Source organism: Bos taurus, chromosome 21 (assembly GCF_002263795.3).
Source record: "Bos taurus isolate L1 Dominette 01449 registration number 42190680 breed Hereford chromosome 21, ARS-UCD2.0, whole genome shotgun sequence".
Classification (NCBI taxonomy): Eukaryota; Metazoa; Chordata; class Mammalia; order Artiodactyla; family Bovidae; genus Bos; species Bos taurus.
The window spans coordinates 60,945,265-60,956,706 of NC_037348.1; positions in this window are offsets into that span (position 1 = coordinate 60,945,265).

Below are 11,442 nucleotides of genomic sequence, written 5' to 3' on the forward strand. Positions count from 1 at the left end.
TCACCACGTGTATAGGTTAAAGGGCAGCAGAGGATGGGGTGGTTAGATAGCATCACTGACTCAATGGAAGGAATTTGAGTAAACTCCAGGAGATAGTGAAGGACAGGGGAGCCTGGTGTGCCACCGTCGGTGGTGTCGCCAAGAGTCAAGACACGACTGAGCAACTGAACAACATCAGTGTAGTTTAAAGTATTGTCCCAGCAATCCAGATGGTTCTGACCTGGGCTCTGTAAGCTGGCAGGAAGGCAGCTTCTGAACTTTCACACTTTCTCGAGGAAACAGAGTCTCCCAGAGGCTTGGGAGCATTGCCAGGCCACCCTGGTGAGCAGGAGAGTGGGGTCTGGCGCCCAGGGCTTCTATCTATGAAGTTTCTCAACCACCAGGACTGTGGTTCTCATCTGGGAGCAGTTTCATCTCCCAAAGGACCATTGGCAATGTCTGGAGACAGTTTTGATTTTCATGATATGGCGGGGCGGGAGGGGGGTGGGGGGAGGGTGTGCTCTGATAGCACCTAGTGGGTGGAAGCCAGGGGTGCCGCTGACCAGCCCCCGGGACAAGGAAGTGTCCATCCCCCCAAGTGCCGATCATGCTGAGGTTGGGAAACCCAGCACTGGACCACGCCTTCTCTAGTTCCCAGCTATGGGAATCTTCCAAAGCGCCTCTTTCCCTGACTGTGAGTCATTGAATAAATCAAAGGTCTTCTGAGCTACAGAAGTGATCAGGGTTGCTGCCTCAAGTTAAAAAAAAAAAAATTCCAGTTGGAAGGCAACGAATTGGAATCTAGCAAGTTGTTCGAAAATCCAAGTCCTCTTGCTTTCCATTGTCTTGGGCTTTCATGGGGAGTCACCCTGGATGGAGCGCTCTACAAAGTGGATGTGACAGGGAGGCTGAGCTTGTCCCGTGTCCCCCCCCTTAGCCAGTAACTGTGAGTCTCCGGACCCTGAGGCACCCGACCCCTCATCAGTCTATCTGAGAGATGCTTCTCGGGGAAAATCTTAGAAGGGGTGGAGATGAGGGAGCTGGCTAACAGACTCGGACAAATCTACATCCTCGCTTGTTTCTGATCTTTTCTCACCCTGTGTCCCCCAGTTGAAACCACACTAACACTCTTTCTACTGTTTCAAGTTTCTACTATTTAAAGTTTTAAACCTTATTCTTGGAACTAGCCACCATCCAGATGCCAATTCTTCATGCCGAGAAAATTGGAAATATTTCTGTGTCTTACTAATGTTTTCATATTCAACTTGTACATGTAAGTAGTTTACTTAATAAAAAGGTATTTTAACTATTCTTTTAGTCCTTTGCTACTGAAGCCCCCGGGGCTTCACAATGGGATCACTAACTTTTACTACAGTGAAAAGGCTCTTTCTTAATGTAGGGTTTCCATGTGCTCTTTGGACTCCAAACCTATAACCTTAATGGATGTAAACAATGTGGCCACGTGGAATTGTGTCCCTTTGACCATTGGCACGGTTGCTGTTGTTGTCGTTTTCTATTATGATAATTAAAAAAAGAAAACAATTAATTCCTCTGTGTCTGAATCCAACCTGTGCTTTGTCTGAAGGATGCTGTCGACTCATCTTTGAGAGCTTCACCACCAGCGTCGCCTCCCTTCTTGTGCTCCTTCTCATAGGGACAGAGTAAAGGGGCAAAGTAGGTGATTACATAGTCAACCCCACTAAGGGATCATAGATAAAGGAAAAAGTATGGGAGACCCCCGTAAACTAATGATCACTCAAGAAAGCAGGTTTGCTTAACCACAACACTATGCAACAGGAGCAGGGGTCATGCCCCCTAGAACAGTAAAACGATGGTGGCCTGAGACCCACCTCCTGCCCAGGAGGCCAGTAAGTTAATGATTCCTGCGACAGGTTTCTCTGCAGAAACTAAAAACAAAAGTGTAAGCAAAAGGTGACATTACACTGAAACCATACGACTCACGATTTGGGCCCAGCCCACTTCCTTTTTGCTCATTTCCACTGTGCCATGTTGGGAATGATTGAAGGCAGGAGGAGAAGGGGACGACAGAGGATGAGATGGCTGGATGGCATCACCGACTCGATGCACGTGAGTTCGAGCGAACTCCGGGAGTTGGTGATGGAGAGGGAGGCCTGGAGTGCTGCGATTCATGGGGTCGCAAAGAGTCGGACATGACTGAGCGACTGAACTGAACTGAACTGTGCCATGGCAGACTCAGTTTGACCTTGTAGAGACAAGAAACAAGGAGGACAGGGAGGAGGAGCTGATGAGGAAGGGTGAGCTCTGGAAGGGTGACGTCTGCTCAAGAAGGAGGGAGAGGTGGTCTTCTCCTCCTCCCCACTTTTCCTTTGATTATAAAACCATAGCCCACAAAGTTCTCAGGGCCGCACTCTCTTGCCCACCCCCTTATAAACCTCATGGGTGTGCGTGCTCAGTCGTGTCCAACTCTGTGTGACCCCATGGACTATAGCCCACCAGGCTCCTCTGTCCATGGGATTCTCCAGGCAAAAACACTGGAGTGGATTGCCACTTCCTTCTCCAGCGGATCTTCCTGACCCCAGGGATCAAATCCATGTCTCTCGCATCTCCTGCATCGACAGGCAGGTTCTTTAACCACTGCACCACCTGGAAAGCACGAGCATCCTTTTCTAATGAATCACTTCTTATGTATCATTTTGCCTCTCGCTGAATTCATTCTGTGATGAGACATAAAGGACTGGAGCTACTCGGAGCCCCCCATCCCAGAAGCATTTCTGCCTCCCGCCACTTCCCAGGCAGAACAGAGTCCCTCCTCCCCTATCCCACACCTCCCCCTCATCACATCACCTGCAGCGAATCACAGAAGCTACATTCACTCACCCATCAGTTTCCCCACTCTGAGTCATCTGTGAGCAAAATTTATCTTACTCAATTTTTTATCCCCCACACCTAGCACAGTGCCAGGCTCATGGTAAACACGAAACAGACATGCAGGTAATAAATGAATGGTATGTGAAGGCCCAGCCCAGTAAATTTCAGCACGACTTGGCACAGTGAGTGTGCAGGTATGTAGCAGCTTTATTCATTCATTCACTGGTAACAGCAAACAAGCAGCCCTGACTAGGTGTTCTGTGCAGTTCTGAGCTCTTTCCGTGTATATTAGCTCATTTGATCTCCACAGCAGTTGTTTAAAGTAGGTTCTGTTGTCACCTTGTCGATTGGAAAAAATGTACAACCTAAAAGTTGAGAAGTATGTGTTATTTAGCAGACAAAAGTGAGGACTCAAGCCTGGAAGAAAGCCTCTAAGATACCCGGAGGGACTTCTCTGAAGAAGTGAGGGGAGAGCCAGGATAAACAGGAATTTTTGCTGTGAAAACCAGGTAGTCGAACATCAAAAGATTAACGCTGATTAAAGAAAACCAGACATTTCAAGTTAATACATTCAGCACTTTTGTATGGACTGGAAGATGCCAGGGTCTAGGCGCACTGAGTCATGCATCTGATGTGAACGTCAGCTGTCTAGGGTCAGTATTCTGGTTTTTCCATCCCGAGTCTCCCGGGTGCACAGCTGGGAGCAGTTCCAGTGGCTTCTTGGTTTCCCAGGTGGTGCTAGTGGTAAAGAATCTGCCTGCCAGCGTAGGAGATGCAAGAGCCAAGGGTTCAATCCCTGGGTCAGGAAGATCTCCTGGAGTAGGAAATGGCAAACCACTCCAGCGTTCTTGCCAGGAAAATGCCATGGACAGAGTCCATTCCATGGATAGCTGAGCTACAGTCCATGGGGTTGCCAAGAGTCAGACATGAGTGACTGAGCATGCATTGAGGTCATCCAGACATCCTAAAATATAGGAGGGGCCACCCATGGGGCCGTCACAGGAGGGGGCAGACCAGTCAAAAGATTCATGGCTCGAGTTTCAGGCTCTTTTGATTGGGAAGCCTTGGGCTGCAGAGTATCCCCCTCCCTCAACCATCACCTTGGACTGGTTCCAGCTCTTCTCGTCTCTGTCCAGCAAGAAGAGCCCGCCCAGAGCAGGGTCGTTCAGCACTGAGCAGATAACCAACACCTGCCATGCTCAGGTCCAGTTACCTCATTTGAAGAACCCATTGTAGAGTGAAAATGCAGAGCTCTTGTTCAGAGTTATGAAGAATTTCAAGATGGCGACTGCGGGGCATAAAACCGAGTGTGGGGCCCTTCTGAGCTTGGCAATACGGGTTACCTGCCCACCAGGCAGGCCTGGCCACTGCTGCTCTGAACCCCGCAGCCAGGGGAGGAAAGGGCAGACTAACTCGCTTCACACCACACTGCGATCCTCTCCCCTAGGCTGCTCTTCAGGGAAACCCATGTTGACTGCTTGTGGGAGATGCAGAAAGGGCCAGGAAATATTCCCATGCCTGCATGCCAGCTCCTTTCCCAGTGTGACTTCACAGCTGCCCTATTCGGGTGGGGGGCCCTGTCTCCCCAACATGTGACTCTATTGACTGGCCTTGTGACCTGTGTCCACCAAGAGGGTTTGATGGGATGGACACTGGGCCAGTCCTGGGCATAGGCCTCGGGAAGGTTTACAGCTTTCTCTCCTGATGACCTGGGAGCCCTGCAGAATGAGGTTAGCCTGCCTGAGGAAGGGAGCCCAGAGCCCAGGCACCCCTCTGTCCCAGCTGACAGCCTGTCAACTGCCCCACAGCTGAGTGAGCCAAGCGAAAGAAGGGGTTCCAAATGTAAGTCTGCACGGGCTTCTAAGGGGGCAAAGCCAAATAAATCACAGAAGGCTGCCTGGAGGAGGCAAAATTCAACCTAGCTTAAAGTCTGGAGCAGCAGGTCCATAGCAGAGGGGTCCATGGATCCTGGGGTGGGGGTGAGAGTTCAGGCTGGAGCCTGGAGGTCAAGGCTGTGATGGGCATCAAGCCAGCTTGAAGGGCCCAGAATGTCAGGGTGAGAGTCATGGTAGGCTGTGGGCTGCCATCGGCTGTACCCAAGCAGGTCTGGTCCTCAGAGAGAAGAGCACAGCCTCTGAAACAAGGAGGGAACAAGGATGCTAGGAAAGAAAGTGTAATCACTCAGTCGTGTCCGACTCTTTGCAACCCCACGGACTGTAGCCTGCCAGGCTCCTCTGTGCATGGGAGTTTTCCAGGCAAGAATACTGGAATGGGTTGCCATTTCCTTCTCCAGCAGATCTTCTGGACCCGGGGATCAAACTCAGGTCTCCCAAAGTGCAGGCTGACTCTTTACCTCTGAGCCACCAGGGGATTCCCAAGATGCTGGGAAGTGACTCCTGAATTGACTTTTCAAACTTGCACCTCCCACCATCTCCTCAGCACCTCCTGCTCCCCCAGCTTGGGCCAGTAGCCTGGGGCCTTCCTCCCCACAGTGCAGCCTGTGAGGACAGCAGCAGTTTTCACACAACCCAACACACCGTGTTCTCAAGATGGATGAGCATCACTTTGAAATAAGGAAGAAGGCAGACAGCAAGATTTTTCAAGTGAAGGAGGCAGCCACAGTCCAAGCTGCTATATTTCCATTTTAAAAGGCAGCAGCCAGGCCGTATATGCATGGTCCGTTGCTCAGTTGTGTCTGACTCTCTGCGACCCCATAGACTGCAGTCCGCCAGGCCCCTCTGTCCATGGGATTCTCCAGGCAAGAGTATTGGAGTGGGTAGCCATTCCCTTCTCCAAGGGATCTTCCCACCCCAGGGATTGAACCCACGTCTCCTGCATCTCCTGTGCTGGCAGGCAGATTCTTTACCACTGAGCCACCTGGGAAGCCTGCAGCCAGGCTAGCCTTTACCAAAAAACGCCCCACTGCCCGCTGCCTACCATCCCTACCAGCATGCATAGTAAACTTCTGGTTTTACAAATTTGGTTGATAAATACATCTGTTCACATTCTATTTGCCTGCTACTGATCAGCCTTGATAGTTTAATGGTCTGATAATGCGTTTCCTGGGGCAGAATGTCCAGATGCAACACTGAGCCTGTAAAGAAATAACCTTTTGAACAACCACAGCTCCTCCATTTCCTCTAGGAGCCGCGCGCTTTGGAGGGGGGCTGTCATGCTCCCGTCTCCATGGAGGACAAAGGCTCCTGTGGGCTCCCCCTGTGTCTCCCACAGGGCCCAGTGGGGACAGTGCCATGCCTCCACATACATGGGCGAATAAATGAACAGAAGAGCTGGGATGAAAAACACCGTGGGACCTGGGTGCCTGGCAGGAGGGCCACACCCCGCATCACCTGTGGAGTTATCAGAGCCTTGAGGGTGGAGGAAAGCGAGGAAAGCAGAAGGGCCCTCTAGTGATTCCGGGAGCGCGGCCTGTTTACGGAGCTCAGGAGCCCACCCTCTGCGAGTATCTTTCCTTTGGCCCGGCCAGGCCCCTGTTAGCCCAGGTTCCAGCTGGGTGCTGGCCTGACCCGGGCAGCAGAAATATCCCCATGATTAATATTTATACAAGCCAGCCTGCTGGGGCCTTTTCTGCAAACTGAACAAATAACATTAACTACCATGGCAACCAGCACTCCAGAGGTGCTGCCCTGGAGGTTGACAAAGCACTTTCCAGTCCAGCCTCGATTCTGGATGGGCCTTTCCCAACCAACGCCTACCTGGCTCCATCTGGGCTGGAATGAGGCCGGGCCCCTACTCTGTCTTGGGGGGACGGGAGGGTACAAAGGGTCAGCTGAAGACAAAAGTGTGAAATGTGGACTGTGGGAAGCCTGTGGGGTAGGGGCAGCCAGAGGAGGGTCTCCTTACCAGGCTGGCAGCCCAGACGAGAGGCCGAGATCCAGTTTTTAGAAAAGAAACCTGAAGTTCGTGTGCTTATTCATTCGATCATTAATGACTGAGCACCAACTATGTTGCCGAGTCACTCGGTCGTGTCCGACTCTTTGCAACCTCGTGGACTGGCCCGCCAGGCTCCTCAGTCCTTGGGATTCTCCAGGCAAGAATCCTGGAGCGGGTTGCCATTTCCTTCTCTGGCACCTACTGTGGGCCAGACTCTATTCTAGACAGAAAGGGTGCAGAAGTGACCAAACCAAGGTCTGTGTAGCACCCTCTCATGGGGATGGGAGATAAGAAACAAATAAGGGAATAGTTAAATAATGGATCTGTGACATCATAAGAAATATATCTGTGTCTATAGCTAACAATACTGAAACGGAGCAGGACCTGTGGTCCTTGCCCCCTCACCATGTCCTGGGCCTGCCTTTGGTCTGTGGAAAACTTTAGTCAAAGAATAAGCTTAATCACAGAAGTGAAAAATACAGAATGAAAGGAAAACCGTCAGAGGAGACTAAATAAGAGTGTTGTCATTAAGCATAGTCAAGGACCTTTAGTTCTTTCTCAAGGGCTGTAGATAATATTCTGAGCCATATCCTGTGAGCTGTCTTACAGATGCTAGAACATCAGTATTCTGGAGAAGTTAACTGTGTGATGACCAGACTGTACCCATGACCTGAGCTGCCACGATTCCGAGAACAGGCCTCAAAGAAATGGGAACCAACAAACAAACCCTGGAACTGAAGATTAACCGTACTTCAAACGACTTAAAACGACCAAGACAATGCTGGTCAGACCAGCAGGGTTGATTGTGCTGTTTCCCAATCTTTCTGTAAAAGCTCTCACCACAGCTTGTCAGCCAGGGGTGGGGGTGGAATCGGCCTCTGGACAGATGTCTGACAACCCCCTTCAACCAGTTGCCCGCATCTGAAATAAAGCAAAAAACCAAGCTTTCCTTTCCACCAGCCTGGCCTGTGTGGCTTTTGAGCTCTTGCAGCCAGACCACAGAACACCCTTTCGGTAACAACACTGCATTGTGTACTTAAAATTTGCTAAGAAGGTAGATCTTATGTTAAGTGTTCTAACACTAAGAAGAACAACAATAATAATAAAGGGATGAAGGAAACATTGGGAGGTGTGGATTTATCTATGGCCTTGATGGCGGTGATGGTTTCATGGATGTGTATTTATCCAGAATAGCATATGAAAAACCTGAATGAACATTTTGGCCAACCCGATATTTTTTTAATAAAAGAAAATATATATTTGGTCTCTGTCCCTGGTCTCTGACATAGAACTCCTAAGACCCTTGTCACATCCTGAGTGATAAGAGCAACTCACCCAGAGACCCTAAATCCCTGGGGACTTCCTGGGTGATGGAACAACTCACCCAGAGACCCTAAATCCCTGGGGACTTCCTGGGCGATGGAACAACTCACCCAGAGACCCTAAATCCCTGGGGACTTCCTGGGTGATGGAACAACTCACCCAGAGACCCTAAATCCCTGGGGACTTCCTGGGCGATGGAACAACTCACCCAGAGACCCTAAATCCCTGGGGACTTCCTGGGCGATGGAACAACTCACCCAGAGACCCTAAATCCCTGGGGACTTCCTGGGCGATGGAACAACTCACCCAGAGACCCTAAATCCCTGGGGACTTCCTGGGCGATGGAACAACTCACCCAGAGACCCTAAATCCCTGGGGACTTCCTGGGCGATGGAACAACTCACCCAGAGACCCTAAATCCCTGGGGACTTCCTGGGCGATGGAACAACTCACCCAGAGACCCTAAATCCCTGGGGACTTCCTGGGCGATGGAACAACTCACCCAGAGACCCTAAATCCCTGGGGACTTCCTGGGCGATGGAACAACTCACCCAGAGACCCTAAATCCCTGGGGACTTCCTGGGCGATGGAACAACTCACCCAGAGACCCTAAATCCCTGGGGACTTCCTGGGCGATGGAACAACTCACCCAGAGACCCTAAATCCCTGGGGACTTCCTGGGCGATGGAACAACTCACCCAGAGACCCTAAATCCCTGGGGACTTCCTGGGCGATGGAACAACTCACCCAGAGACCCTAAATCCCTGGGGACTTCCTGGGCGATGGAACAACTCACCCAGAGACCCTAAATCCCTGGGGACTTCCTGGGCGATGGAACAACTCACCCAGAGACCCTAAATCCCTGGGGACTTCCTGGGCGATGGAACAACTCACCCAGAGACCCTAAATCCCTGGGGACTTCCTGGGCGATGGAACAACTCACCCAGAGACCCTAAATCCCTGGGGACTTCCTGGGCGATGGAACAACTCACCCAGAGACCCTAAATCCCTGGGGACTTCCTGGGCGATGGAACAACTCACCCAGAGACCCTAAATCCCTGGGGACTTCCTGGGCGATGGAACAACTCACCCAGAGACCCTAAATCCCTGGGGACTTCCTGGGCGATGGAACAACTCACCCAGAGACCCTAAATCCCTGGGGACTTCCTGGGCGATGGAACAACTCACCCAGAGACCCTAAATCCCTGGGGACTTCCTGGGCGATGGAACAACTCACCCAGAGACCCTAAATCCCTGGGGACTTCCTGGGCGATGGAACAACTCACCCAGAGACCCTAAATCCCTGGGACTTCCTGGGCGATGGAACAACTCACCCAGAGACCCTAAATCCCTGGGGACTTCCTGGGCGATGGAACAACTCACCCAGAGACCCTAAATCCCTGGGGACTTCCTGGGCGATGGAACAACTCACCCAGAGACCCTAAATCCCTGGGGACTTCCTGGGCGATGGAACAACTCACCCAGAGACCCTAAATCCCTGGGGACTTCCTGGGCGATGGAACAACTCACCCAGAGACCCTAAATCCCTGGGGACTTCCTGGGCGATGGAACAACTCACCCAGAGACCCTAAATCCCTGGGGACTTCCTGGGCGATGGAACAACTCACCCAGAGACCCTAAATCCCTGGGGACTTCCTGGGCGATGGAACAACTCACCCAGAGACCCTAAATCCCTGGGGACTTCCTGGGCGATGGAACAACTCACCCAGAGACCCTAAATCCCTGGGGACTTCCTGGGCGATGGAACAACTCACCCAGAGACCCTAAATCCCTGGGGACTTCCTGGGCGATGGAACAACTCACCCAGAGACCCTAAATCCCTGGGGACTTCCTGGGCGATGGAACAACTCACCCAGAGACCCTAAATCCCTGGGGACTTCCTGGGCGACGGAACAACTCACCCAGAGACCCTAAATCCCTGGGGACTTCCTGGGCGACGGAACAACTCACCCAGAGACCCTAAATCCCTGGGGACTTCCTGGGCGATGGAACAACTCACCCAGAGACCCTAAATCCCTGGGGACTTCCTGGGCGATGGAACAACTCACCCAGAGACCCTAAATCCCTGGGGACTTCCTGGGCGATGGAACAACTCACCCAGAGACCCTAAATCCCTGGGGACTTCCTGGGCGATGGAAGCACCCCTTGTTCTAGTGGGTGTTTCTAGGTGGGCTTCTGGGTGGGGACTGATCACCAGAAAAGCCAAGCCGTAATCAGAAGCTTGGAGCTTTCCAACCCACCCCCATCCTCAGTTCATCATTGATCTTGCCTACTCGGTAAAGCCTCTGTAAACACCCCCAAACTGGGGTGGGAAAACTTCCTGGGTGATAAACACATCCATGTCCCAGGAGGGGTGCACCCCAAACTCCACAGGGACAGAGCTCCTCCCTCGGACTCTTCTAGGCCTTGCTCTGTGCTCCTGTTCATCCAACTGTTCATCTGGATCCTTTATAACATTCTTTATGTGTGGGGGTGCGTTCAGCCACTCGGTCATGTCCAGCTCTTTGCAACCCCATGGACTGTAGCCCACCAGGCTCCTCTGTCCATGGGATTTCCCAGGCAAGAATACTGGAGCAGGTTGCCATTTCCTCTTCCAGGGAATCTTCCCGACCCAGGGATGGAATCTGCCTCTCCTGTGTTGGCAGGCAGATCCTTTACCACGGAACCACCTGGGGAGTTTAGTGTGCTTTATGATAAACCAGTAAATGTTATTCTGTGACCTGTTTAGCAAACTATCAAACCTGAGGAAGGGGGTGGTGGGAACCCCCTATTTACAGCCAGTCAGAGAGAAGTATGGAGGGTCTGGGGACCCAGTACTTGTGACTGGTGTCTGCAATGGGGGCAGTATTTGGGACTGAGCCATTAAATCTGGGATTTGACACTAAACCTAGGTAGTGTCAGAATTGAATTAAATTACAAGACTGGATACCCAGTAGGTTCTAAGAGTCATTTTGCATGGGGAAAATAGCCCCATACACTTGGTGTCAGAAGTATTTTAAGTGGAAGAACAATTTCCCTTTAATGTCATATGGTGCTGGGACCTCCCTGATGGCCCAGTGGTTAAGACTCCGCAACTTCATTGCAGAGGGGCACAGGTTCGATCTGTGGTTAGGGGACTAAGATCCCACATGGCATTCTACCCAGCCAATAATAATAATAATAATAATAAAAGATAAAATATATTTTAAATAAACATTAAAGAAAAGATCAAATGGTACTCAGTGTCATAGGAAAAAAATAAAGCTAGGGATGGGCTAGGATGAAAAGGCAGGCTGTCCAGAGAGAGAGTTGTCAGGAAACTGACAAAGACAAACAGAGCTGGCAGGAGTTCAAGCTGTGAGAACAGAGCTTCTTTAGTAACGATGGGCCGCGGGG